At 46.9% G+C, this 23,675-nt stretch overlaps 2 protein-coding genes across 2 annotated transcripts in view; one reads left to right on the top strand and one right to left on the bottom strand.

The window, feature by feature from the left end:
* LOC135199100 (troponin T, skeletal muscle-like) overlaps nucleotides 1-3,836 on the bottom strand; it is a 128,917-nt gene extending 125,081 nt beyond the window's left edge. Inside the window, exon 1 of the mRNA XM_064227019.1 lies at nucleotides 3,521-3,836. The gene's annotated coding sequence lies outside the window, so the exon portion shown is untranslated. The remainder of the gene's footprint in view (nucleotides 1-3,520) is intronic.
* A 7,868-nt stretch (nucleotides 3,837-11,704) lies between these two features.
* The window catches only part of LOC135199481 (RUN domain-containing protein 1-like), a 41,081-nt gene continuing 29,110 nt past the window's right edge, over nucleotides 11,705-23,675 (top strand). The window contains exon 1 of the mRNA XM_064227573.1: nucleotides 11,705-11,922. The gene's annotated coding sequence lies outside the window, so the exon portion shown is untranslated. The remainder of the gene's footprint in view (nucleotides 11,923-23,675) is intronic.

Raw genomic sequence — 23,675 nt, 5'->3', positions numbered from 1 at the left:
CAAGCAGTTAACTACCGTTCTCCCCTTGTTCGAAGCTTACGACCGTCCCAGCTGCCGCTAGTTACCTTCCTATTGTTAAAGGACCGAGGGTTTGTATTACGTATCGGAACAAAGAGACATTCACAACAGCACAGTGACGTGTTTCTTGCCACTCTTTATCAGTACCTTCTAAACCATTGAATTTACTTCCCTACACGGCTTTTCAAGTGATCAACGGTTATGATGTTATGCTTGGTGCTTTTGGTGAAACTAATCATATCTGATGTTACACGTTCTCAAACCTTTTATGTTCTAAGGTCTTTATAACTGATGACAGGTGGCCCTGAAAATAGTGAGTATTTAGTCATAATAAGTATCTGAAGAAGAAATAACAAAGGGAATTCCCTAAAGAAATGTACAGAGCAGCATATGTTTGAGAGAAATGAAAGCTTCTAGGATAAAATGGAGAGAAAGGATGGTGGTTGGCAAAACAGCAAATGTTCTACAACAATCATAGAGCCTATTAGTATTTACAAATTGTAGCTAATAATAATTATTTTTTTATGTACTGGTATTCTACCTAGTGGAAGCTAATGACATCCTTGTCTTTCCTATATGAATGAAAACAGTGACTGCAACAAGTGTGTTTGGAGAATGGAAAGCTTTGCAAAATAATCCCTTCCTTAAAAATAAAATCAATCCTTATTTCACATCACTCCCAAAACCATATCAATTTCTTAACCATGCTGACACACAAACAAACCAAACTTGAAACACAACATCCCTGTCAGATGTGAAAAAATATCTTGTGAGACATACAGCAAACAGTCACTTCGCAAAGTGACATTACTCCCTTGCTCAAACTAATAACTGAAAACACAGGATCATGAGATTATTGTCTTTTTGATTAGAAGCAAATCTATTCAGCAGTCTGTATAAAATGCTAGTATGGTATGCTTGTCAAGTCTCAGACTGCTCACACGTCTGACCTCAAATTTTCCAGTGCAGTCCAGTATCTCCAGTTCAGGGCTTTCCCAATATAATTCGGAGCACAGCATTAACATTTTGTTAATAGTGTGTACATACACGCACACACACCTGAAACTTCATGTGTCATTTCATCAAATAACATCAGTCTTTTTATGCTCCACTGATGTACACCACAAAATACTTTCAACAATGGACTGTATTGCAATAAATAAGAACCTACGTGAATATTCCTGATTTCTCAACTATTTAAGATCCACCATATATTTCCTTGCTGGCTCACATTTGAAAAAAAAATTAAAATATTGAATTCAAGTTATACAAATCCTCATTCTTGATGAAATTTTATGCTGTATACCTTTGATATGTACATGAAAAACTGCTAAATTTAATTAGACTCATTACTATGAATAAAAAACAAAGATGATAAAAGTGCATCCATTCTTGAGTTGGCCACTATCTATTAACTATACAAAAATTACTCATTCAATATTAAAGTAAAAAATACTCAACCAAAATATTTCAATTATGTATTTTCACAAATCAACACCTCCCTAACAAAATTAAAGACCTGGATAGTTTATACACTAAACGTCCAATAGTCCATGAGATGTTTGTTTCACAGCTGTATCTCTCTTAAAATTCATTAAATCCACTTGGTGAAAGCAAAATAAAATGGCTTGCACCTGATACTATATTATATCAACTGATCGTTGGAATTGTCATTTGGTGCAACGTCTAACAATCACAATCAACGCACAGGCTACACTCTTACATACTTTGCCATGCACTGGTCTAGCCATTACATCATCAGCCATAAGTCAAGACAAGCTTCGTGCTTTGCACAGGAAACCAGACCATTACTGAAATTTATGTGAGAACCATAATATTGAAACAAATACCACAAATTATCATACCACTCATTGTATCTGGAATGAAGCAAGTCAGCTAAGCCTATGTCAGCCCAAGCTGATAACAAGACAAACCAATGAGCATTGGCGGTACTACTTTGGCTTGTTATCAATGCCTCACCTACATTTATTAAGAATGTTTATTACAAACGTAATAAACTGTTGAACTATTTTGTCCTCCAAAACAACTTATGTAATTCCGCTACATTGTAAGACAAGCATAATAAACTGTCAAATTGTTTTTGTCCTCCAAAACAAGTTTTAGCCTGTAGGGTAAAAAACCGCATGGTACAGGGGTGGACCGTGTACGATCAATGTGTACAACCCCAAGGAAAGTACATTATAACGCGTCCTGACACCGGAGTAGAGGTCTTTAGTCCCGTTTCTAACCAACAACAAGTCGTGTCTGATGCCCATCTCCGATGTCAGGACGTGTTATAATGTACTTCTTTTGGGGTTGTACACATTGATCGTACATGGTCCACCTCTGTACCATGCGGTTTTTTACCCTAACGCAATTAATTGGAAGGGAAGGGGGTAGGGAAGGAGGGAATAACTAGTAATGTTGGGACAGCATACTTCATAGAGATGCCATAATGGTTAACTTACAATCACAGTTAGTTGCTGGCATGCCTTAAAAACATTCACAAGGAAGGGAAACCATTATAAGCAAGTCAATCTCTGGAAGTTGTGGGATGGCTATAAGGAGAAATCTATCACCAATATCAAATTGTTGAAAAGTTGCCAATAGTTTCTTAGAGTGTAAGCAGTGTACTAGGTACATGTCCGCGATGGAATTTTAATATTTTATTTCTTAGAGCGTTCACTACAGTATTCTTAGGGATTTAGCGTTACGCTGAAATTATGCCACATTGTAAGACAAACGTAATAAAATGCTAAACTGATGAACAGTTTTCCTCCTTCAAAACAACTATTTTACAAGTCGGTTTGAGCAACTTTTTTATACTAACGCAATTTAATATTTTGATGTGGTGACGAAACGGGCTCAAACAATGGTGACGAAATGGGTTCAAAAACTGGTGACGAGCCGGAGAGGTGACGAAATGGGGAGATCGCCCCCTATGGGATGCCTAGGATGGTAAGCCTATGTAAGCTACGCTGGATTGACCCCCTAATATTCCCAGACGGATATAGTAGGCCTAGGCTAGATTTCACAGGCCTAATATAACCCCATCCAGAAGGTAACCCGGACCTGTCAAAATCCACAAACACCCCATTGAGGAGGGGGCGCCAGCCCCCACGGAAATATTAGCCCGGGTAGGGAAACTGGACGCCGCCCCCAGACTGAGGCCTAGAGCTGGCGGGAGGCCTATCTTGCCCCAGATGGCACCAGAAGACGCGGCGACCCCGTCGGGATTTTCGAGTGCCACTCGAGGCCCAAGACGAATTCCGAGGCATCGCCGCCCACCATCGCCTCCGGGAGCCGAGAGCGACACCTGTCAAGGGGGATAAAGGCAAAAATAGGCGTAACCGTCTCTGTCTGGGGCCAAACGTAAACAATGTCCCTCAAGATACAGATTTTTATTATCGCTCATAAAGGAGGGAACGTGGCGCCTACGCGGCCTCTGCCTCCATCCCCGCAATCTACACGTCCCGCGGATTCTGTAAGCAGCCATACTCACTTGAATTGATCTAGTCTTCCGCCTGTAAGTCATGAATTTCATTAGAAATTTCGACACACACCCAATCAGAAAGACGCCATCAGATCCCTGGGCTCCTTCTAAGACGTTTCGCTGGCTTCAGCTTTGGCTTTACCGCTCCATTTTTCCCTTCGGCGATAATAACCGCCGGGTTAATTTCTCAGTCTACCTATTTCCTCTTCAAAAAATTAATTTTCATTTTACATTCTAACGCAATGCATGTCAATTAACGTGTTCGAGTCGTTTTCAATGTCATGGGGAACTCGTGGCAGGTTCGAGTTGATCACAATCGGACAAAGGAATGATGTCAAAGTCACGTGACCAAGAAGTTCGATCCAGCAACTCAGAGAAGACATATTTGAAGTTGTGCGCAGGTCCTGGCGCCGCGGGAAATTTAAAGCGGGGCTGACTCTTTTTAAGTTTATATCGCTGCTGCATCGCAGCCTTATTTTTATTTGATTCTTCTTATTAATTACATGAACGAACTAGATTTTGTACGGTTATTTTCCTTCTTATGAAGCAGTAGCGTGAGTTGTCTTGCCCGTGCGTAAATGCGTTCAAGCTATGGTCCGTATAATAAGAAAAAAATCAGATAAAAATACAGAGCACTACGATTTGATGATCAACAAAATTGACTGTTTAATTCTTCAATATTATTCTTAAAAGATGAAGGATAATCGTTGTAAATGGGCTTGACGAGTCAAGATTTACCATGTTATGTACTGCGACATAATTTGAATATGAAAACAACCGCCACAAAGTATTCACTTAACAATGTCACTGAACAAAAACGTGAAAAGAATTCAGCAAAATCTGTCTTCGGTAAACAAATCTTATTTTCAACGTAACCATTTTCAAGTAATTTAACAATTGAAAACGGGAAATTGTTTCCTGTGTGTGCAAAGACCAGTTACGATGTCAAATAAAGAGTATAGATGCTGGAACTAAACGCAAGACAAAAGAAAAATTACCTTCCTCATCCAAGAAGCACTTTCTCCGCTTTCCAAATCCTGATCGCTAACAAGCAAATCCCTCAAAGTCAAGGAGAAGAAAGTTTAAAGATCACTGACGAGAAGCAGCTAGACTTATAAAGTTGACAGGCCTATATCCATGTCATGAACCCCCGAGCTCGGCCTACTTCTGAGAGCGTTCCTGGCTGACAGGAACGCATCTTTCACACATTGCCTGCAAAACCCGAACTTTGTTCGTGCGTTCTGAACTAAACCTTGCCCTAGCGTGAACCCATTTCTCAAAGCCTCAATGGACAGTTATATAACAGTGCTTTGTGTGGCATTACGTCACGCTAAATTGCTGATTATTAGCACCTACATTCGCTCCGCTTCTGACGCAAATCTAGCGCCGAGTTCGGGCGTCTTAATCTACTTGCAGAAGAATTATCAATATGATGCTAGAACTTGCCACTTTTAGAAGCCCGTATTTCCTTTTTTTATGTTTTAGTTTTCGTGTATATAGTCCCTCCAATTAAAAAGGGTGTCCGTCTTGCAAAAAATAAAGGACCTCTGGAATTGAGAAGTTCGACAGCGATGCACAAAAATTGATAGATCTCTATTAAAATGCAACTTATGATAAATTTACAACCAAAAGACCATCCGTCGATGGTCCAGGTCATCGCTTTTAAATACAGGAAACAAACCTAGTACCACCAAGAACAAGTCTACCTAAAAGAGGCGAATATGTGGCAGAAGAATTCCACACCGGAGAACAGTAAAGGAAGGAGAGTACATTCGCTCCAGTAAAAGAAGCCAGATCTCCTACTAAAATAAAGAAGAAGAAGTAAAGGAAGGACACTGACCTAGAACAGGTTGAACAGATGTTATCACAGTTATAAATATACGAAGCCTCACGTACAATACCTATGACTTCCATCCGGCATTTGCTGAAACTTTCATCGGACGTTTCTCAAGAATAGTTAAAGCTTTAGACTCATTCAACAGAGTCCCATCCACCTGAAAGGGAGGATGGGGTAGAAAATCTGCATACGAAATTTGCTATTTAATAGTGTTTTCGTTTTACCTGACTTCAACCTCTTACCCCGCCGACTACAGCTTCATTTCTCACGAGTGTTGGATCATCAACATACTGAATGATTTTGTTTTCCGGGCCAACAACCATATCATCTACACTAAAAATAACAGTGAACCAAAAAAAAAATAAAAAAATAAAAACACCCTGTGGAACTCCAGATATGGTCTTCGTTCGCTGAAGATCCCGCCAAGTTGGCACAAACTCGTTCGATCTTGCCTACCTGTAAGGAAATCTTGAGGTAATCCTAAAACATACTCACCCTTTATAAGATTCGAATGTTTGTAAATAATTGCCTTTTGATTTACTAAATAGTGGCATAAATATAAGTTTTTCTTCAACTTTGGAGAGCGCTGGGAAAGCAGAAATCTTTCTGTAGTTACTGCAGCCTGCAGACTTGCTACTCTTTCAAACATGCACTGTGACTGTAGTATTACTAAGCTCGCTATCCGCAAAGATACTGTGTCGACATGGAAACCTATAGAATCTACTAATCCTGGGAGACAGCAGACAACCCTTTTTAAAAAACAAAAGGATAACACCATCGGGATCTTCGCCATCATAGCTATCAAGAATTTAAAAGGATAACACCATCAGGATCTTCTCCATCATAGCTATCAAGAATTTTCTTAACACCCCTAGAGTGAAATGAAAGTTTTGTAGGTAAGAATAGTAGGTTAAGGATGACGAGTATTCTGGAAGAGGACATCTTCAGCAGATAAAAGCTCGATGAGGCAGTTCAGCATGTTCCTGAGGGCGAAATAACCACTCTACCATCATCTGTTTGAAGAAGTGGAATGGAAGACGAGCCTGACCCAACGACCGATGATGCCAAGTTAGTCCACCACAGATGAGGCTGAGTATATTCCCTCAAGTTTCCTCTTTCAGGAATGATTGGAATTTTGCTCATCTGTATGGTAAATTTATTCACAGCACAGTGAGACTCGACAAAAATGGTAAAAATTTTCATGCGAACAATTTCGCCTCCATGTGTTGAATTTGATCTGTTTGTCATAACTGAAAAATGCATAGAATTGTGCCTAATTGTTACATGATATCCCAGCTCTACGCTAACAAAATATTGCACCTGGTCTTCCTAAGAAAGGAGAGATTCTGGGTAGGATTAGGGCACCCCCAAACTTCTTTAGAAAGGTTCTTTTGACTGAAATGCAGTTCCTAGGTTCCCCTGAGAAGGCCCAGAGGAGATCCTGTTGACTGGCTAGATACCCCTAGGCTACTACTGAAAGTACAGAAAAAAGGAACTTTTTTGGTGAATCATATCCCTAGGACGCATCAGGGTTCCTGTTTTGAGGAATTTCGTCTATTAGTGTGGCTTTCTGGTGACATCTGGCAACCCTCCTTGGCTTTTCCGACCACAGGCCACGGCACTGAAGAAAAAAATTCTCCACTTTGCCTTTTTATGTTTTATTATGAAAATAAAGATATAAAACATATCCTGCTTATTTATACAAATGAAATTTATTGAAATCCTTTATTTTTCTTCGTCAAAAATACTTTATATTGAGCTAGTGACGTGTAGTTTTCTAACATCTCGGGAAATAATTATACATCGGAAAATATGCATTCTAACCATTAAATCATAAATAACGTAAAAAAATAAGACGAACTGCCTATGGTAACACTGCTGAAAGCCAATGTTGTGAAGAAAAAACGGCATCACTGGGGCGCATCAGGCTTCCCTGAGCTCCCTAGAAAGCCCACGAAGCTGACATCTTGGTCAAACCACTGGTCCAGGCTCCCGCAGGAGTCCTTTTCTGGTTGTGTTTTTACCCTTGGGTTCTGCAGGGAAGCCCAAATTGGAGGCCTCCAAGTAGAATCGTGGCCCAAGCCTAAGCAGGGAGTCCAGAGGGTTGCTTGGCTTAACAGTGTCCTCAGGATCCACTGAGATTTCCAAGAAGAGAGCTCGTCAGCCAAAATGCGACCACAGGCCTCACCTGGAACACGCGGAAGGAGGACCTACCGGACAAACCACAGCCTAAGGGCTCCCGGGAAATCACCAAAGGGAGTATCTCTTGATCAAACCATGGTGAGTCCCTCTGAATGAACCTCTCTGCCAAACTGCAGACCTTGGGGCCCCCTAGCAGCTCAGGAGGCAAAAATGTGACCTCCCTGCTTCTCTAGGAGGGGGAGCTACCTGACAGGTCCATGGAGAGGATTTCAAACCTGAGCCATGGCCCCTAGATTTCACTAGAAAGCGTGTTGGAGAGCCATCCGAGCAAACTATGACCCCAGGGCTTATATAGGAAGCCCTGCAGGAACGCCTCAAAGCATAGTTGCAATGCTGATACTCTACTGGTAAGACATGGAGGTGGAACTTTTGGTTAAACTGCAGCACCCAGACCCGACCATGTGACCCAGGAGGAATGCCTCTTGATTGACATGCAGCCTCTGGGTTCCTACATGAAGATCTGTAGGAGAGCCTCTGGACCAAACCAAAGTCTTGGGGTCTGGAGGGTAACAAAGAGGAGTGCCTGTCAGGTGGCATGGAAAAGTGTGTCAGGAAGCAAGAAAGAGTGCACCTGTCAAAGCTCCTAAAGAAAGCGTGAAAAAAGGGCTATCGTCCCAACTGCTGCATTCGGAAGGACTCTGGATGCCCCAGAGAAAGACCTCTTGGGTGAGTCATGACTCAAAGCTGCCCTGCAAAGCCCCATATGAATGCCTCTGAGAAGTGCAACAGCCTCTGAAAATCCTAAAGACATCCCAGAATGAGGTTTCTTAGCCCTCAGCCTTTGGGTTCTCTAATAGCCCTGGGGGAGCACCATAATAGGGGCTCTGAGCCAATCATTATTCCCTGGGGTTTAGCACTAGAGAAAAGCTCTGTTGATCATAATGCGTTCCCGGTGGTCCATCACGATCACTCAGGAATGCAGGTCCTGGGTACTCCAAGAAGCCTTAAAGGAAGGCCTTTTGTTTAAATAGTGCCCCCATGGCTATTCTTGTAAGCCCAAGAGAAAAACCTCTTGGATGAACCACAGCCCTGGCCTGCCCCGAGAAGCTCTGATGGAAGGCCAATCCCAAATTAGTTGTTGCCTTCCTTCAAGAAGCCCTAAAAAGGGCTGCTCAGCCAAACCATCAGCCAAGGGCTGCCGGTTGGAATCCCATGAGATACATACCAACATCCCTCCCCTTGGCCCGAGTGACCAAGGAAGGCCTGGAATAGGACCTCGTCACTGCACTGGTCTACAGTGAAACTTTAAAAGAGGGTCATTCTATTGGCCCAAGGCTCTTGCACTCCACAGGTAAGGCCCAGAGCACGGGTTTACAACCAAACAGAGGAAGGACTCTTGGGGAAACAACTTGTTCCAACCAGCTCCCCTGAGACACATTAGAGGAGGGCCTTTTATGGCCCAAAGCCCTTGGGCTGGTACAAGAAATTCTTGTGGATGGCCTTGTCCGAGCTGTGGCCCTCAGTCTCCCATGGGTAGCCAAAAGGAGTTTATTTCATTTGGTCCAATCATTGACCATTAGGGTCTCTTGCCTGACCTACATCTACTGGGCTGGTCTAGGAAACCCTGGGAAGTCCAGGAGGAATTAAGGCTTCTTGGTTGAACTGCAGCTCCATCATACCCGAGAAGTTCCCTGAGGACAGTCTTTCAATCAAACTACTCACTTTTGGGCTACTCTTAGAAGCCTAGAGGAGGACTTCTCACCCAAACTGGTTAGCTACCATAGAAGACCCCTCAGCAACCTTAGCCACGTGCTTGCCTGGGATGCTCAGTAAGAGCATCTAGTGCTTACCTGGGATGCTCAGTAAGAGCATCTAGTGCTTACCTGGGATGCTCAGTAAGAGCATCTACCTGATAAAGTATAACCACTGGGCTATCCTAGGCTTGATAGTTCTGGAAGAGGACCTCTGGGCTGAACTCTGTCCCTGGACTCCCTTGGAAAGATATGTAGTAGAGTCTCTCAACTGAGCTTCAGCTTCTTTCAGGGTTCCCATTATGATGAAATGATAAGTGATCAAATCTTGGAAAGCAGCATGTTCAAACGTCCTGTATATTACAGTTTAAAGATTGCAGGTAAGGACACTTGCAATTGAATACTTATGTGACTAGTCACTGAATTTGTTAACTAGCTCTAAAAATGGACCCTACTATACTCTGTTTTTTTTCATCTGTCCATCCGCCTGCGGTGTTTTTGTATGGTAACACTGCGTCCCGGGCTTTAGATAGTTACGCTATTTGTAAGTTTTAAGTAAATAAAAGGATATCTGGGTGTACATTTGCAACTGAAAAGTGTTTTAATGATTTACTTTATGCGAATTACACCATTAATATTCGAAATAGGATATTATTATAATCGTTGAATGTAAGCTGAATGTAATTCTCTAAAGCCCTGGACGCAGTGTTACCATACAAAACACCACAGGCGGATGGACAGTTGAAAAAAAACAGAGTATAGGTGTGGCAGGTGTAGAAAGTATTGGGACATATTCAGATCTTTGGTGTGTAAGCCAGTTCTAGCCACAATTTTATACAGTATCAGTTACTTTAAGACAACAAATTTCCAGTTTTACATACTTATATTTCAAACTGAAGTTCTGAAGAAAGCAAAAAGGAGAACTTTTACAGCAAGCAGATGAAGTTCTCTTTGCCAGCTTGTATATATGGCACTGTGGAAAACAGACAAGAAAAACCTCACGCACACAAATATTGGCGGCTATACCCTAATGCAAGAGTCCACATGATGAACATCAGCACTGCCGCCAAGGTATAGGCTACACAGGGAGTTTACGAATTTAAATTTTCAGAAGAGACAAACAAGAGCCTCCATGTTGGTTACAATGACCGTTGACAACAACTTTTAAGAGACGATTACAAACGCATTACAAGTTACAACAACAGACTGTCGCTATATCGAAAGAGCCAGTCTGTAAAACTTCATGGAGAATCTCCCAAATAACCTCGATCCAGTGATGTCTCTTTGTCAAATTTAACTTTTTAAAAAAACTATTATGTTTCCATTTCAATCTTTAATTTCTTTTAACTGTGTCCACCTATATTTAGGAGTTTCAATATGGCTCTGGTGGCAGCCATATCAGTTAATGGCTGAAATGACTGTCGGCGTAGACTGTCTGCGTAGGAATGAATGAATGGAGCATCACAACAGCGGTAGTACTATTTGTACGTTCATTCAAAACTTCAACCTTGAGGATAAGTAGTATAAGTAACTGAAGAGTTTCCGTAAAGAAATAGATGTCACGTGCACAATGCAATTAACGAGATTTGTCTGAGAGGAAGCCATATATAACTAAAACTAATTTACATACTTGTTTTACATTTTGAAAGGACCCCGACACGTTAGTTTAACATCTCCCGATATTTCATCGCATACCACTGAACATTTTCTGGCAAACATCTAGCAAGCCAAGTATTTTATATTCCTTCTATTGACATTTTTTATCCATTCGTTCTTTGACATTTGAATTATTCATGTAACTTGTCTCCGTTTTGAGAACTGCAGTCTGCGACGGTTTATAATTATGATAATTTAAATGAATGGCCTTAGGCATGACACGCATTCTTATAAATAAAAATATATATCCACTTTCGGTTCAGGTATGTAACTGTATGTTTCTTTAAATACTGACGTATATAAGCAAAGTAGGATACACTATCACCATTCTTTTATTATTCTTTGTCGGGTATTGTTGTGTTGAAGGCTGTCAATACAACTGTCTCGTGACTATGCGCTTATAGTCTAAACAAAATAGCAATATTAGAAATTATACAGAAAAATAATTCGGTCACATTCCATTAATACCAAAAGACTCAATTGACGTCATTCTTGAATGACATGAACATATGTTAAAAAAAATGTAGCAGACAACAAAATATGGTAATTTTGTTATCACTCGTGCGAACAGTCAATGTCCCAGAAGGAACCTCTATTTACGACTTAATATGAAATATTGTTCAAAAATTCTAAATTTTGATAGGAATGGCGTTAAATTAAAATGTAAATTAATTTTTAAAATTAATTTTATATATTTTTATAGCTATATTTATATAGGATATTAATTAGTTGACTGCAATTCTTGTGGATCGTTGAATCTTTGTAAGGAGAACCTAAGAGCCTCGTTAGCAATAACTGACAATACACCGACGGAACGTTAGTGGGATCTGTCAATACGAAATTCTGGAGGTGTCTGGGCTGCGTATCAGCAGCGACTTAGATTTAACGTGAAATCGCGTCCTGATTTTACCTTTTCAGACAAGCCAATGGAGAAATTTACCGAAATTCTTGTGAAATGATCCTGCAGGCCGAACGAAGCCATTTTTAAAGACGTTCCAAGGAGGTTTTTTTATACAGTTCACAAGGTAGGCTACTCGTCTCTGCCGCAGTTCACCATCTGTCAAAATCGTCAGCTGTGCTGGATACTAAGGCCACACATTACGTATTTCGGTGGCTTGTGATGTTATTATCCTATGTTCATTCTTTGCAGGTTGAAGGATAATTAAGCTAGGTTAATCTACGGAAACTATATACTATTAATTGTATGTACCTTAAAATACCTTAGACGAAACCCCTCACCCCCTCCTTTAGGTTAGGCCGGGTTTCTTTGTCAAATGAATTTTTCCCTCGAAAAATTTACCTTCACATTTCGAAATTTTAAACTTGGGAAGAGTAAGCTGCTTTGACCTGTTTGTTTTAATTTACATTTTATATTTATTTTTCTGTTTGACAGTTTACCTAGCTGAAGTCGGTTACCTAACTTCTGTGTACCCTATAAAAATTTGACCAAGCCAAGCGATTAGGTATACAAGGCAAGCCTTATATAACAGTCCTCTTCACCAGGGTAGTTATAGGGTAAAAAACCGCATGGTACAGGGGTGGACCATGTATGATCAATGTGTACAACCCCAAAAAAAGTACATTATAACGCGTCCTGACATCGGAGATGGGCATCAGACGCGACTTGTTGTTGGTGAGAAACGGAGCTAAAGACCTCTACTCCGGTGTCAGGATGCGTTATAATGTACTTTTCTTGGGGTTGTACACATTGATCGTACATGGTCCACCCCTGTACCATGCGGTTTTTTACCCTAGTACTGGTTAGTTAGACAAAAAGGATCAAGTTTGCTGATCTCAAAGCATATCATGCCTCACAAACCTTATTGAAAGTTTACAAGCTTGCTAAAAGAAAAACTGGTCCTAGTCAGTGTGTTTTTATTATCAGATGATTGATTGACTTTTCAAGTCATGCGCTGAATCTTCAGAAGACACACTTCATAGCCTTGGCAGAACTTGCATTTCACTTTCCCACTTAGACTATCCAGGGTAGGAAGAGTCATATCATAGAAAAATGGTTAGAATGATCAAACTTCACATATATTAGCAAAGATTTTATGAGGTATGTTATACATTGGCTCTCCCATAATGCAGATTATTTTAGCGGGTGTCATTTGAACTTTCATGCTCATAATTCTCATCTTTTTCAGTTTTTTTGGTGGGTAGATTGATTGTAATAATTAGTGTAGTAGTATGTGCTATATGTATACCATAAATATGTTACGTAGGTATGACAATGCATAAAAACTTCTAAACAGAACAAAGCTATACAGTACTATCAGTTTCAAGACATATAAGTCATTCCCTGGGTTATGTTGGGGGGTTCTATTCCTACACTGCAACGTAAACTGAAAAATGGTGTGACTGAGACTTCGTCAAAAATCGTAAGACCCTTACTTTAAATCGTTTGGGTGTCTTGAAAACAATGTAACCTGCTTTCATAAAAAAAAACTCCAAATTTCAACCATTTTGCCATTTTGGAATCGGCAAAAAACCTCCCCATTTCCACCGTTCTGCCGTTCTGGAGTCACATTAAAGTTCCAGTCTTCCGTCAGACTGGCTACGTAAATTCAGAACTTGCATTGCAACCCTGGAAATATTTTTTATGAATGTATTTGAATGTACTTGAAGAGCGACGTGATCTCGGAATGACGTGAGCCAAGTCAGACGTAGCCCAGGGACTGCCTTTATTCTTTAACCACAGCTAAAGGAGACCTTTATGTGATTGGCCCTCGGATTTTTAAGATTAAAGGTATCTTGGCAACAACAAGCCTCATGATGAGCCAGGCTACTGCCTTTGGGAAGCCCATTTAAGGATATCTTTGAACCCAGGAGGATTAGTACATATACTTGTTTCCAGTATATTAATGTTCATGATCTATAATTTTCATTTATACATGATTTAAGTCATACCTTGGTCTTAAAACCAATGATTATGGAGCAATTAAGGGCCCATTTGGTCGAGTAAGATTATTCTGATAGGTGAACTTAATAGAAAATTGAATGAGCTTTTATCAAGAAAATTCTGTTTTTAAATATGTAACTGACCTGGCAGTTATATACATAGCTATATTCTCTGACGTCGTGACGTCACGACCAGACTTTTCGAAAACTCCAACGGCAATCGCCGACAAGCGGTAGGTCCAGGTGATCGTTACCTGTACGCCCTCTAGATAGTTACCTAGGGAAACCCCATATATTTTTTCTGTCGCCCAAAGCCGGCAAACTTCGGTTGTTCATTTGGGCTGGGGCCCTCGGATAGGGTTTTCGTACTAGCTAGAAGTATTTTCCCATCGTGGGTGAAAGTATTTTATTGGCTTTGTTGCGCTGTTGTGACTTGGATTGATTTTGGATTTGTTTTTTTGGATTACTCAATTAACAATGTCGGACTCGGGAGTTGTGTATAGAGTCTGCTGTAAAGGGGGGTGTAGGGTTAGAATTCCCAAAGCTTCTCTTGATCCCACACACTTTGTGTGAATTGTAGGGGTAGAATTTGCACTTTTGAGAATAGATGTGATGAGTGCTTGATTTGGATGATAAGGAGTGGAAGGAGTTGGACAAGTATGTCCGTAAGCTCGAGAGAGATAGAATTAGAAGAACTAAGAGTTCCCTTTCTCGTTCATCAACGAATCAGGAAGTGGTAGATAATCCCATAGTTCCTTCCCCTGCTCCTTCTGAGCGTAATTTAGTAGAAGTATCAGCTCCCGAACCCTGTCTCCGAGTCGGGGCGAAGGACTCAACCTTTGCAGGTATGCAAGCGGTGCTTGAAAAAATGGGACAACAGATAGCCTCTCCTTACTGAGCAGGGCAATCGCACTTGGACTGTCGTAAGTGCTTTAAGTGCAGGTGCTAAAATCAGTGTGAGTGATAAGTTTAGTGTTAGTGACAGTGTAGTGGAGGGTGCGTCCGATCGGTCCTGTCGCGCTCCTAGACCCAGACCTCTTACAAGCTCCCGGACCCATGGGAGACGTAAAGTCGAAAGTCTAAGGGAGGCGAGAGGCTCTAGTATCCGGTCGGGCGTGCCCTCAAACAAACCTGCTGACGCTTCCAAGGTTGCTTCAGACGGCCGTAGAAAAGGCGCGTCGAGTGTGGTTTGGTTCGTCATCGACGTCTCCCGCGTCGAGGATGGCGACACTCTACTTCCTCTCGTCCTCTCAAGAGGAAATTACCTCGTGTTTGTGAGGTTCTCATCAGATGAGCAACTGCCGGGCTGCAGTCACTGGAGTTCTCCGGAGAAGTTTTCGTCATCGGAAGCCTCGCCAGCTAAACAGAGCAAGACAGCGCTTTCGATGCACGCTCCTCTTCCTCCTGCTACTTGGGAGGATTTACCTAGGAAGCTTCCTACCAAGCGTCCTCAGGAAGCCTTAGAAGGATCGACTCCTCTGGCTGCGGTTCGTGTGGGCGAACCTGACGAGTTACCCTCTCCCTCGAGAGACAATGAAGCCAAGAATATGCTGCAAGATATGCAACAGCAGCTGTCTGTACTTATGGAAAAGCTGCAAGAACCCAAGCGTCAGTCTGACGCCCCCGGGAGTGATGAAGACTTCGCGAAGCGTCAACGCCAAGAAGAACACAGACAACCAGGACACTTCCGATTTACTCGGACATGACGCTTCCGAGCGTGACGCCAGCGCGCGTAAGAGCAAAGAGCGTGACGCCAGCGCTAGTAAGAGCAAAGAGCGTGACGCCAGCGCGCTGAGAGAGAAGGACGTGACGCCGACGCTCGTAAAGCATGACGCCTCGGCGGTTTCTGGTGCCAAGGTAACGCCATTCGAGGACCCAAATGACGCTCCGGCTTTGGGCTTTAGAATTACATCATCCGATGCGGAAACGAGACAGAGAGAGACCTTCGGAGATGTTGAGGTAGTTTCGGAGAGGAGACGAAAGCTTTCGAACAAGGGGTTCGGTAGTTAACTGCTTGTCCGACAGGCGCGCAGCGCGACTGGGAGGTAAACAAACCACTTTTGCTTTCGGCCTCACAGCGAGTGGACGGGTGTGTGCGACGCTCTCTGACCCGCTTCTCGTCGTTTGCTTTCTTGAGTATTTGGTTGTGTTGTGTATGAAAGAGTTCATTGTAAGTACAATCATTCTCTCTTTTCATATTAATTCAGCTAAATTTGTTTATGATGGAATCTCCTCGCCTCGCTACCCCACGGAGACTATGCCCGGGTCGGGTACCGAAGGGCGTAAATGCGGGAAGTTCCGCTCTTTCCCGGAGATAGACCCTCATATTTTGTGTGCTCGTGTCGGGGGCCGCGAATGCACCCGAGCCGAGCCTTGTGAGTTTGTAATGATTGGTCGGAGGCGCAGTGGACTTTGTATGAGGGCAGGAAGAAGCGAAGGCCTGCAAAGGAGTCGTCGGAAAGCTCTCCCGCGACTCCTTTGGTGACGGACACTTCGTCTTCTTTCCTGCCGCCCGCTCAACTTCCATGTCTCGCGCCTTCCCTTCGGGGGGGGTGTCTAGGTCCATTCTCTTCTCCTGACTTGTCGAGTGTGGAGGAGGGCGCTAGATAACCCTGACGTCCAGTTGTACTCTGGGTCCTCTATCCGTTCGTCTTCGCGCGAGCGGGTAGAGGATCCCCCTAATCACCCGACTTTTGCCTACCTCAGGTGCGGTTGCCGCGAAGGATGACCTCGGACATGGTGTGGCATCGTTTGGGTTGCAGGGCGTGCCTAGTGTCCAGGGGCTGCTCTACCATCTCGCTGGCGCCGTGGCGGTCACCCATGCAACGGTCACGACCACCACCACGACCCTTACAACAACGGCTACGCTTCACCTCCTCACCTGGTGTACCCAGCACGCGGTCTCTGTGACACCCACTACATCGGTGCAGGGGCCAGTCGCCGTAACTCAGGGGGAGTGTGATGCCGCCACCTGGGTTTGCCGTGCTGCCGCGGACCGGACTTCGTGTCCCGAAGAGCTCGCCCTGGACCTCCCACCGGTACCTAGGATGGTCTGTGCCGCTGGTCCGCCATCTGGACCGCCTACACAGTCTGCCGTACCTGCCGTGACCACTGCTGCTGTTCCTGTACCTGCTCCCTGCTGTCTCGTCTGCCGTTCCTGTGATGCCTGCACCTGCTGATGTTGTTCCTGTTCCTGGCGCCGCTGCTCCCGATGCTGATCTGTTCGGACAGGTGCGTCCGGGCCCTGTTGCTTCGGCAACAGCAGCCCCCGGCTCGCCGTCCTGGATGACAGATCTGACGTCGGTTCCTGAGAAAGGGTTACAGGAAGAAAGAAGAAGAGGAGGCAACGGTGTCGTCGTCGTCTTCATCGTCTTCTTCGTCGTCGTCGTCTGCCGCCTCTTCCCCTTCTTCTTCTAAGGCTCCCCGCCGAAGAAGAAGAAGGTCGCCTCCCCCCCCCCTAAGAAGTCTCCTTCGGGAACTTCTAAGGGCCCGTCTCGCTCTGGTGAGACGGGGGGTTCTTCCGCTGGTCACCCCTGCTCCTCGGGGCAGGACCCGTCTCTTCTTCCGCAGGAAGAAGACTACGGGGACCAGAGGAGTGCCGGCTGACACCGGCACTTCCTCACCTGCTGTCAGTGGTTCGGCCACAGCAGCAGGGTCCGGCTCGGCCCGCTCGTTCGCGAGACGGTACCGAGTGTACGGTCGCTACCAGCGACCGTGCAGCCAGGAACCAGACCTCTGAGTCCGCTCAGCGTCAGGTTCACGGCACGGAGCGGAAGACTGGTGACAGCCGCTCACGACTCTCACCAGACCAGCTCTCGCTCTCGCGGCGAGCAGCTGGCTACCCGGGCGGACGTGACGGTCCATGACCGGCCACGGGCTGAGGCTGGAAGAGGTCCCCCCGTCCCCCCGTTCGCCGGCACCAGCCACGGCTGGTACCAGCGAACTGACGCACCGTGAGGATACGCACGATCTCACCGTGACAGTGGAGCTCGCCGGTCGCCTGACCGTCACTCTCACAGAGACGCGATCGGGTACGTGGCGACCAGCACCAGCTCCTCTGACACACGAGACCGGGGCCGCTGTTCTCGGTCCAGCCGTTCTCCACAGCGAGCCGGCTCAGACGGCTCGATAGGTCTGCAGCTCGATCGCCACCGCGGGTTGGCGATCGCCTGCAGTCTTTCCAAGCCCGCTGGTTCTGCCAGCGAGCGAGGAGGGAGGGGCGTCAGGTCTTCCTCTCCCATACCTTCAACCTCCTCGGGTTACACCGGAGGGGCGAGGTATTGAGGAGTGATCGTGAGGGGTGCGCCCTTCAGGATCCCACCACGTCGTCGTACGTACCAGGCTCGGTTCTCGGACCAGCCAGGTCGTACGCACAGGTGGTTGGAGGAGACCGAGAGGGGTCTGTCGCTGCTCCTCTCCTTGAGGGAGGAGGGTCTCGGGAGGTGCTCCTGTTTGAGGGACTGGACGGTCCGACTCCGCAGGACGCAGTCACTCCTGAGATCCAGAGGAAACTTTGCCGAGGTTATTGCGCTGATTCGTCAGCACAACGACCTCGCGGAAGGATCGCCGCTCCCACCATCCGAGCCCACGTCCCAGCTCGAGTCGTTCTGGGGCCCGAAGAGGGAACCCAGACCGACGGTGGGCTTGCCGCGTTATGAGCTTGCGGACTCAGTGCTGGACCAGGTTGAATCGCTTGTCTCCGGACAAGACGGTTCGCTCAAGTCTGGCAGGTCGAGCAAGCTGCTTCCACCTCCTCTGCTGCGACAGCGGCGTTTTTACGTGCCATCTGAAGACCCGATGCCGCCCAAACAGGTGAAAACCCGGAGTTAGCCAGGCTAACTCCGGGTGTGTCTCTGCAGCCAGCTCCTGTCCGAGAACCTGTGGTTCTCGCAGCAAGAGGCACTCGGCCTGGAATCTACCGCCATGGCAGCTTTCCAGGCCGTCTCCTGGCTAGATCTGTGGTCCCTCACAGTATCTAAGGTCGCAGCCAACTCCGGGGAATTTCTCCCGAAGATGACTCGGCCTTCAGGAGACTTTGCCAGTCTTGGGGAAGAGCCATCTCCTTCCTTGCCCACCAGACGGTGACCTGTGGGCCAACCTGGTTCTCCGACGAAGGGACGCTGTCCTTACTCGGTTTCCAGGCGGCTGGGCGTGAAGCGGCGTTGGGACTTCGCAACGGACCTTTACGGAGTCCAGTCTCTCTTCCCAGGAGAGATGGTGGACGCTGCGGTGGACAGACGGCGCACTGACGACAGTGACCGGCTGGTTTCACCAGGCGGTATCGAAGGCTTCTGGGCAGCCTCGGACTGCGGCCAAGTCTAAGAGCTCGGCTAGCGCTTCCTCGGTGGCTAAGACGGTAGCTGCGTCGAAGCCCCGGGGAATGACTCTGTCTTCTTCGACTTCTGGCAAGGGGAGGCCCCGCGTAACCAGCCCTCCTCCAGCCCTCCTCCTCCCGTGGAGGCTCTGGGAAGAAGTCGAAGAAAGGGGGGAAACGCTAGGGACGGCGTTCCCCCTCACCTGCTGCCGGAAGTGGGGGGGTGGCCATGGCCAGCCATTGGGCAACTTGGCCAGCGCTACGGCGCCGAGACCTGGATTGTAGATGTCCTTCGGGAGGGATATCTATTACCCTTCGAATCTCGGCCACCCCTCACCTCCAACCCGGTCCAACAGCAGTCGTACGTTCCAGGGTCATCGAAGGACGTAGCACTGAGACAGGAGATCAAAGACCATGCTGAAGCAAGAGCAGCTGTAGGAAATCGTCACGGATCAGTTCACCGGGCTTTTACAGTCGACTCTTCCTGGTGGAAAAGTCTACGGGAGGCTGGCGCCCGGTGATAGCTCTCTCACCCTGAACCGGTTTGTTCGCCAGACCCGGTTCACGATGGAGACGGCACGCTCAGTGCTCGACTCCATCAGGGAGAACGAGTTTTCATGCTTTCAGTGGACTTGAAGGATGCGTATTTCCAAATGACCCATTCATCAGTCCTCCAGAAAGTACCTCCGCTTCATCCTCGACGGGACGGTGTACCAGTTCAGGGCACTTTGCTTCGGTCATCTCAACCGCCCCACAGGTGTTCACGCGAGTGTTCACTCTGGTGTCTTGCTTGGGCCCATTCGCACGGGATACGTCTGATGAGGTATCTCGACGATTGGTTAGTCCTGGCGAGCTCCCGCTCGCAGTTGCTACAGGACAGGGATCGACTGCTCGAGTTCTGTCGCGATCTGGGGATCGTTGTGAACTTCGAAAAGTCCGATCTCGAGCCCAAGCAGAGGTGGAAGTACCTGGGTATGCTGATCGACACGGTAGCAGGGCGAGTCTTCCCCGCAGACTCGCGGATCAGCAGATTCAGGGAGGCAGCCAACCAGTTTCCTGTCTCGGCAGGAACAGGCAGCTCAGCGATGGCAAGTCGTGATCGGACACCTGTCGCCACTCGAGAAGTTAGTCCCTCACGGGCGTCTTCACCTGCGGTCTCTTCAGTGGAGACTAACAAAGGAGGGTTGGTCACAGGCGACGGATACCCCCAAGCTTTCCAGTGTCACTGACACAGGAGGTGAGGCAGGCGACCTAGCCTGGTGGCTGGACGACAGGAACCTCTTTAAGAGAGTGCCCCTGCGCACTCCCCCCCCGGACATGCAGCTGTTCTCAGACGCATCGACCGAGGGATGGGGGTCGCACACCTGGAGGAGTTGCTGACTTCAGGAGTGTGGGACGAGAACGACAAGCACCTTCATATCAATGTACTGGAAACTCAAGGCAGCGTTCCTCGCTCTCCAAGAGTTCCAGGACCGCTTGATGGGACACTCAGTGGTGTTGATGTGCGACAACACCACGGTGGTGGCTTACGTCAACAAACAGGGGGGACTAGTGTCTCTCCCGTTGTACCAGTTGACTCGGCAGGTGCACGAGTGGGCCGAGGCACACTCAATAGAGCTGTCGGCACGCTACATTCCAGGGAGAGGAATGTAGTAGCAGACACGCTCAGCCGTCGGGATCAGGTGATAGGGACGAATGGTCTCTACACCAGGACGTGGCGGAAAGGCTCTTCGACCTGTGGGGGCGGACCAGTCGTGGATCTGTTCGCCACCCGGCACAACAGGAAGCTCCAGGTGTTCTTTCTCGGCCGTGCCGGACCCATGGGCAGCTGCAGAGGACGCTCTTCAACACCGTGGGGGGACAACCTCTTCGCCTATGCCTTTCCCCGTTCAGCCTGATTCGCAAGGTGATCAGTCGAGCACTGGTCACCCCGAATCTCAGGATGATCCTGGTGGGCTCCCAAATGGCCACAGGCCATTTGGTATCCGGACCTGCTGGCTCTTCTCGCAGGAGAACCGAGAGAGATTCCCCCTTGGCACAACCTTCTCGCCCACCACACGTCGAGCGGTACCACCGAGCAGTCCAGTCTCTACGTCTTCACGGCTGGCTGTTATCCACCATCTCTTGCGAACGAGAGGCTTTTCTCGTAGCGCAGCAACAGAGATGGCTGGAAACGTCCGTCAGTCCTCTGCAGCTGTGTACCAGGGGAAGTGGGCCGTCTTCTGTGGTTGGTGTCGTAGACGGGGTCTATCTCCTCTCAGAGCCACTCTTCAGCAGGTAGCGGATTTCCTCGTTTTTCTTCGCCGAGAGAAGCTCCTCTCAGTCCCCACAGTCAAAGGATACAGAGCCGCCTTGGCGCTCGTCCTGAAACTGAGGGGATTGGACATCTCGAACTCGTTTCGAGATCTCCTTGCTTATGAGGAGATTCGAAAGGTCTTGCCCACCCAGGGAACTCAGGAGGCCCCCTGCGTGGGATGTGACTCTCGTCCTTAGGAGTCTGACTCGAACGGCCGTTCGAGCCACTCCGAGAGTCGTCAGACAGGGTCTGACCCTCAAGACCCTCTTCTTGCTGGCCCTGCATCGGGGCGAAGAGAGTAGGGGAACTTCATGGTCTTTCCTATGATGTACGACACTCCAGGGGTGGGGATGGGGATCTGTACGCTCGATTTCGTCCCGACTTCGTTGCGAAGACTCAGAACCGTCGATCCCTGACGACAGGTTCGAGTCATTCACGATTCCCTCCTATTGGACTTCACCGATAATGATGCGGATGAGATGCTGCTTTGTCCTGTGAGGGCGCTACGGCGCTATCGAAGAGAACTCGACACCTCAGGCCTGAGTGTCGACGCCTCTTCGTTAGCACCGGGGTCACCAAAAAAGAAGTATCCAAGAACACTCTTTCATTCTGGCTGCGTGAGGTCATCAGGAGGGCGTATGAGGCTGATGGTAGTGACGACATCCGTACGTCCCGTCCGAGAGCTCACGAAGTCAGAAGTATTGGCCCCTCGTTGGCGTTTCGTAAGAACTTCTCCGTGGCGCAGGTCCTGAAGGCAGGGTCTGGTCTAACCAGACTACCTTTACGTCCTTCTACCTTCGGGATATTGCCCACAGGTCCTTGGATACCATTTTCCTTGGGACCCGTGGTGGCCTGCTCAACAAGTTGTGTAGCTAACCCAGACCCTCGCAGGCTGAACAGCATCGAGTCCTGGGTGTGACTGTGATGGATGTGTGAGTGAGTGAGTGACTGGCTCTCTCTTCCCATCTTTTCCTCCTCCTCTACCTGTGGGCAGAGGGCCACGGTCGTCACTACGCTGGATGAGGACGAGATGCAGGTGAGCTATATGACAGAGCCCCATCCTATCCCTTTCACTAGGGATAGGAGCAGAATATCCACCACTTCCTTCTACAAGGGGGGAAGTGGATGCCTACAAGAGTCAAACCCATGACTTTATATTTGCTCCTGACAGGAACAAGTTCTTACATTGCTGGTACGAAGAGATACGCATGCCTCTCTCTTAGTACTCGGTCCAGAGGTCTGACCATTGATCCTGCGGTGCACACCCCGATCAATCGGACAGAGGCTTGGATCCCTCCCTCGCTCTTACGACCAGGGAGGCTTCCAAGGTTGGGCGAACACCAGTCTGTTCACAAAAGACTCAGATTCTCCCACCACCAAGAAGTGAGTCTTCTATTGTAAAAGGACGAAGGTTTGTATGCCGTGTCGGAACAAATGACAATTTGTCTAAAATTGCATTTTCATACAATCAACTTACCTGTCAGATATATCCCATAGCTAAGACTCCGTCAGTCCCCGACAGAAATTCAAATTTCGCGCCACTCGCTACAGGTAGGTCAGGTGATCTACCGGCCTTGCCCTGGGCGGCAGGACTAGGAACCATCCCCGTTTTCTATCATATTTTCTCTGTGCGCCGGTATCAACATTGTTGTTATTACCTCCTGACTTAGATTCATTTTTCAACATTTGATCAACGTTTTTCGGCTTTTGGTGACGTATTTGGATCGTGTTTTTGGCATTCGCTACTGTGGACTGTTTTTGGAATAACTCTTTTGGATTTTTCTCAGTATGTCTGATTATAATGTGAGTGTGAGAATGTGTGTGAATGTAGGCTGCAGGGTGAGGATACCGAAGGCTTCGGTTGATCCTCACACTGTATGCCGTAAATGTAGGGGGGTTCAGTGTTCTGCTATTAATACTTGTAAGGAATGCGAGGGATTGAATGCAGAAGAGTGGAAGACTTTGACTTCTTATTTGAAGAAGTTAGAGAGAGATAGAGTTAGACGACTGAAAGGTGAGTTCAAGCTATTGAGCCTTTCACAGATAATTCTAATCCTACTGATGAGATTCTCCCATATATCTCATCTCAGAGTGCTTTTTCGGATTCGGCATCGGAAATCGCCAATCTGAAAGCTACTATTAGAGACATGAAGTCCAAGATGGCCGACTCCAAAGGTAAGGCTAGTGATAGTGAACATTTCAGTGAAGTGAGTTCTCCCAGTGTGTGGAGGGGGCGTTTGATCGTCCTGCGACGCTCCCAGGCCTAG

This window comes from Macrobrachium nipponense, chromosome 25, assembly GCF_015104395.2.
Source record: "Macrobrachium nipponense isolate FS-2020 chromosome 25, ASM1510439v2, whole genome shotgun sequence".
In the NCBI taxonomy this organism is placed as follows: Eukaryota; Metazoa; Arthropoda; class Malacostraca; order Decapoda; family Palaemonidae; genus Macrobrachium; species Macrobrachium nipponense.
Note: the sequence above shows the minus strand (reverse complement) of the source record. Positions and strands in the feature narration are given on the sequence as shown.